Here is a 6739-nt window from a genome sequence, read left to right as displayed (position 1 = left end):
GAGCAGTTGCAGTCGTGCTGGGGTCTGCCACTGAGGTGTCTGATTGACAATGAGACATATTTTGTCTGGCTCCAGTTTGAATCTCACATGATACTATCCCACACATAAGAGCACCTAGAAAAAATAAGATTTACTTGTTACTGACTCTTTAGTCTAGTGAGATCTTACAACCTTGATGATGATCACCTTGATGGTTATTTCCACAAAAAAAAAAAAAAATCAGTATATTAATTTTGTGTGTGTGAGAGAGTTTGCAAGCACAGTGGAACCACTTACTGGGTATTTGTGATTCTGCTGAACTGCTTACACAGGAAACAGTTTATTTTAAATCGCACTCATAGCATTTGGCACTTTCTGCCTCACTGTCTGATCCAGAATCAGATTACCTAAAGTTAATCCTATAGCTCAATGTGTCAAAAAAATTTTAAGCAAAGTTGATAACTCCGGGTGTCCATCATCAGCGTCTTCAACTAACCTACCACATCATTAAATAATGCTGGTGGCTTCTCATCTGCTTCAAAATTCCACAGAAACCCACCAGGAAAAAGCCAAAAGGTTTCCTCTTCCTGCAATCAAAAATAATTCGTCTTCTCAAGGTGACTCTCTGCTTCACTTGCTGCCGCTGCTCATTGATTAAGGGACTGAAATCTCCCCCTGGGTAAGTGTCCCAGCAGGGGCCCCCACCCACCCCAGAACGGTGCCCCCAGGGGGGAATAGCTCCTGTATCTCTGCCCCTCTCCGCTGGCAGCTCTGAAGGCTAATTAGCCAGCTCACGTGTCTACAATGAACTCCACTGTCCACGACGCCCTCGGCTCTCGCATTATGCCTTTGTGCTGCCTTAAATGCACTCAGTCATTTCAACAAAGAGAACAAAATGTTCCCCAGAAGCCTTATCTTCCCGATCCCGCGGAAAGCGGAATTACGCTGTCAGCGCCGAGAATAAGCAGGGGCAATTAAGGAGCTGGTCTGAATCCAGGGCAGTCTTTAATAACGCATTTACTTTAATATTTATTCATGCTGGGCTAAACATCATCAATGTGTTTTTTTAGCCTATTTGAGAGTAAGAACAGCAAATGTCATGCTACTGTTGGCAGAGAAGTACATCAGGCATTGGGAATACAGTGGACGACATATAAAACATGTTGTTGATTGACAATGCATTATCTTTCTGACTCATCACAAGCGTTTTAATAATGTAGAAAGTTTGTAGCTTATTAAAAATGTTTAAAAATAGTTTAAATGTATTTTAGTTCTAATATTCCCATTATTATCTATTATCATATTATAAAGCTATATAGACTTGAGTGTTCCAGTGTTATCGCTACCTTGTGTAGTTTTTATTCCCCCATGACTTAAACATTCTCTCATTCCCTGCTAATTCTCACAGATCATTAGACAAAAGAGTCAAAGATGTATAACGGCATTAGTAAGGTTTTATTATGCGTTAATAGCAACACCATGTTCTGAAGTCCGCCCCATTACATCCCCTGTTTTCTATCTCTAGAAATTTCTCTAGATTTCTATCTGCTTTCTATTTAATTCCCGTCCCAGAGCTTCCCGTGGAGCTTTAATTTGGGGTTTTAATTCTCACCTGAGTGGGCGCGGTCTCTCCCGTGTTGTTTCCAGATGCGTGAGAGGACAGACGCTGATGGAGAAGTGACAGGGGGATTCGGAGAGGGGGGGAGGGGTGTGGGGGAGGGGTGTGGGGGAGGCGTCTGAGACTCCCTCCATCCATTTTCATCACCTGTTGTCAGCCGGATGAGGGAACGCCCTCTCTCTGTCCACGGGCTGGCTGACAGGTTGATTTCCCCCCTTCCGCTCTGTAACCCGAGATGAGGTCTCAGATTGCGGCTCGGCCGGTCGAGAAACCGCGCAGATCGATACTCATCATCAGCTGTAGAGCAAGAGCTGGTGGAAGACTGCTGACCAATCAGACAACACACTGCCCATGGCACACATGCACACACACACGCACACACACACACACACACACACACACACACACATACACACACACTGAACCATACGCGTGCTATATGCATATGCACATGCGTGTGAACATGCATACTCATGCATACATGTATGCAGAAGGACATGCACCACACACACTGCACCATACACATACTGTACACATACACATACACACACTCATACACATATTCATAAAGACATGCTCTCACACACACACACACACACACACGCCCGAAACTGATTAGGGAGGAGGCATGGGGACAGCACAGTGCTGCTTTGATTTATTGCTTATGTTCAGTGTTCTGTTGAAAATACAATGGAATAAATAGAAGCTCTGGTGGAAAACGCTGCTGTCACAAGGGCATAGAGACGCTTGCTGATGTCATTTTGGGCTTTTTAAGTGATGAGAGAGGCAGGGCTGTGGCACCCTGACAGCATTTATTTTCCAGTCAAAAACAATACCGGTGAGCATTTATTTCTCTGAAAGATGTGCATTTTTAGCAGAAAAAGTCAGAGAAGGAGGAGGAGGAGGAGGAGGGGAAAGACAGGTAGTTGTTGTTCTGTTAGTGGTAGGAGGCAGAGGATGAGTTGTCATGTTACAATGTTTCTCAAATCCTCTCTTATTTCAAAATATTATAACCAGTGTAAAACTCTTAAGGACCCAAACTCCCCACCCCCAGCAGCAAAAGCCCGTAACACGTACCAGTCCAAAATTCGACCTCAGATTTCATAAGTACACCAAGCAAAAGTACATGCTGCACCAAAACATAACATAATTACCAGCAGTTCGTTTTATATTGCAAGCAAAGCATCGTGAACTATCATTATCAAAGTCTGTTATCAAAGTCACTGCCAGTCAGCGCGCTCCTCTGTTCTTCTGAGTTTACTGTAAAGCCATTTGGACACATTGCTGCCATTAAGTCTCCACCCTGTGATCATTTCTCTCAGAAACGGGACTAAGCGTTTTCGCGGTGATGTTGTGTCTTCGCAAAATTCATGCTGTTGCGGCTGGGCGTATCGAAAGTGCTCCTCGGAATATGTCTGCACGGGTTTCTGAACACGCTCCAGAGAGGGAGACCGAGCAGGTGTGCGTGCGTACCAAAAAGCGCACCCAAGTCATGCTGTGTGCACCTTAGTGCCAGGAGAAACCAAGGGAGAGGGAGCATTCCTATTCTAGACACACTCTAGACAACAGCATCTCTGTTCTGTAGATTATAACCATATATGGAAAACACATGCTATTCCATCAATCTTATTTAATCTATTTATCGACCCATTGATTATGTCTTTCTTAGTCATTTATATTGCACTGCATGTAATTATTATGATTGTGGAAAGGTGTGGTTGACACGCAGAGGGTCAAAGTTAAACTGTTGTCCTTGAAGCATGGAGACATTACAGATCGCATTTATTAGTTTTATTGCAGACAGCTTCATGCAGCATGGGTGCCATCGCATTAATTTAGCCACAGAGTCCTTCCATACAGCCAGGCTGTGATAATAGTAATCTGTGCAAAATGAGTGAGTCTGGGGTCCGGTGACAGTATCTCAGGGTAACATTCACACCCATACCAATCAGGTCACATGACTGGCTCTGCCCACAGCCCTTCACTCGCTCTTACACAAAAGCTTGGGGCTGCTGTGGGTACATTTTTATTTTTTTGAATAGATCTGAACGTTATGAAATGACATGATTGGTATAACATGGGTGGTTTGAGAACAGACCACTTTTTTCCATTATTACCCAATTAGCATCTCCATCTGCTTTCTGCCTGCCTTTATGCTCAACTCCCCCCACCTCCACCTACACTTATTTTCATATGTATTTAAATGCATTAAACGTGTATTCATTTTAACACTTAAGCGAAAAACTTTGCTGTGTGCCACATAACCAAAAATGCCACATTTTTCGACATTTGTGAGGCTTTCAAATGTTTTCCTCAAAATATCAAACATGGTATATCAAAAAATCCAATACATATCGCTAATATTTTTCTGGCAAAAGTAACTGTTAATTTGAAAACTGGGATTCTGTAGCGACACCTCCTACACAGAGACCAGTGAAGAGACTGTGAAATGCTCTCTTGGTTCTATGAGTAGCCTCATTATCTCGCTGTTCATGGGCGAAGTCACCAGAGATGTAGTTGGAGACACATAGCTGGTAACCAAGGTTACATGGTGGTTCATATTGACCAAGCTTAGCTGCAGTATCTCAAAACTTAAAGAATGACCTGTAGTAACCCTCACACAGTCTAATTGCATGGGTTTCATTTCAATACATTTCCATGGCCATGACTCCCAAATCTGCACAGAACTGTAACTAGATGTGCAAACATTCTTACTTAAACACCCTATGTAAATACATAATAACGTTATACACAATATGAAAATAATGGATTCAAGATTAATGCCTTGGAGGTATCAGCATCTCCTATGGCTTGTTTCTGTTCTCAGTGGGGTTTTTTTTTTGTTGTTGTTGTTTCTGTCAGGAAAGAATTGGCATTGAACCTACCATCATCCTTGGCAATGCTAATTTCCATATTCATCGCAGTATTGCACTGCTTTTATGCACATGACAAATTTCAGTTCGAACGGGGGGTCAACAATATCCCGTTTGCTGAATGTACAGAGTGATTATGCCTCTTAAAAAATAAAGAACAGCTGAAAAAATTGCCCATTATTCACAGCTGCTATTAATGGCAGTAGCAGGCACCATTAAAATGATTATGTAAGTGCTTCATGTACAGACATTTTGAATCAATTGAAAGGTAATGGACTGACAAAGGAAAACCAGTGCGGCGCCCTGGAACATAACCATTTTCTCTTTATTTGTCAGTCACATTGTTCTTCTATAATAACCGCTGAGGAAAAGCACTTACATGCAAAATAATAAAATATATGATTTTGCTGGGGATTAAGTACAGAGCTTTGGGAAGTGGGGGGTGGAGGGGCCGGGGGGGGGGGGGGGGGGGTAGGAAAGAGACACTATCACTGTAGTTGTCGTTCAGCATATCGCAACTGTCAAACTGCAGCCAGCGCTGAATACAGCTGCTCAATGGAAACTCACAGGTTTAGCAGGTCCGGTGGAATCCATCACGGCTGGTGCAGGTTGTTAGGGTTGCCAGTTCAACTCCAAGGTGGAACTCTACCATAATGCACGTTTTCCTTCCTTCTCTCTTTTCTTTTATTCCTTCCCTCTTTCTTTGGCAGCTGCTCTTATCTTGGGTAGCTTTCAGAGCAACACGGGTTGCAATGCCAAAGACAAATAAGCAAGTGCAGTACAGCCCACAAAACGAATTAAAACGCACCACAGAGCCATCCTGTCTGTATACAACATACTTAATATGTACACACCAGGTACCTAATATTTCAAGGCACCCAGAAGGTTTATGCGTGATATAGTGATATGTGGCCACACATGGAAACCAGGAGAGAAGACTAAGACTTGATTAGTATAGTGTACACTGCAAAAACTTATTTCATATTTCTTTGTTGTTGTTAAATAGCTTGAGGCTTGGACTCACATCTGTAGCACTGCAGTTTGCCAGCAGCTTTGAACAGGTTTTTTTTTGTTATTGTTGTTAAATACTGGCAGCTGGCAAACTCATAAAGCTTAAAACCTAGAATAAAAGTAATGCTTGCCAAATTTCATTGATCAAAATTTAAAGTAATGTAGGATCTGGACATTGGAATAGTTAAAAAAAAAAAAAAAAAAGCAGGACCAGTTGAGCTTTGCGCTGGAGGTTCCCACATGTAATTTACAAGTACGCGTTTCAGAAATACACCTCTTGTAAGGTCACACCGATACTCAGGAGCCAGCTGAGTCAAAGTCATTGTTTTGCATTCTGATAGTGACACAATGCAAATGGACTTACCACCGGGTTCTGACCTTCCCTGTCACCCACAGACGCAGAAAACTCCCCGCTGTCTGGGAATTTCTCCCCGCCTGTAGAAGCAGACCTCCCTCCCAGCGTGCCTTGCAACTTCCTCCCCCCCATTATCAGCCTCTTACCTCCCGCTCCGACCATTACACCACCCAGGAGGCTGTGATTTTAAATCACACCCTCTGCGGTCATTCACGCTTACCCCCCGCCCGTGTGCCCCATCTACACATCTCATGTGCCCAAAGGCATATTTAATACAAGGATACCGCAGAGGTTATATTCCGGATGCTTAGCTACAACTGGCTTTCAGGACAGCTTGTGCTCGCTGTGCCATATGGCACAATACATCACACAGAGTGCCTTAGGCCTGGGGCAGCGGTGTGAAGCTACGGTTATGGGAACCGGACGGTTGTAGGGTGGAATCCTGTAAATTAAGCACATCATGTAAACAAAAGGAACAAGACCAGTCAGGGAGGCGTTCATGTTTTCTTGTAAATGAGTGCATATTTATTGGATTCTAAAAAATACTTGATCTGTTTTTTGTCTGTTTGTTTTTTTTTTTTTTTTTTTTAAAAAAGGAAGTCATTCAATCTTTTACAAAACTATTTCACTTTTTTTGCTTTTCCTTACTCTAACATTTCATTTGTATTGGTTTTGTTGGTTCTTGGGTTTTTCAAAAACAGAACAAAAAATAAACATGTCTGGAAGACAATCCCTGATAGTGTTTCTGTACATACATACATAGATACATACATACATACATACATTTTAAAAAAAAGAACAGAACTTATCAGATGTCCCTAACTGAAGAAGGGACACATGATTCCGTGGCACAAAACAGGAGTCCTGTTGGAATTCTAAGACCCTGAAAGATCTGTTGAAATA

Source organism: Megalops cyprinoides, chromosome 21 (assembly GCF_013368585.1).
Source record: "Megalops cyprinoides isolate fMegCyp1 chromosome 21, fMegCyp1.pri, whole genome shotgun sequence".
Classification (NCBI taxonomy): domain Eukaryota; kingdom Metazoa; phylum Chordata; class Actinopteri; order Elopiformes; family Megalopidae; genus Megalops; species Megalops cyprinoides.
Note: the sequence above shows the minus strand (reverse complement) of the source record.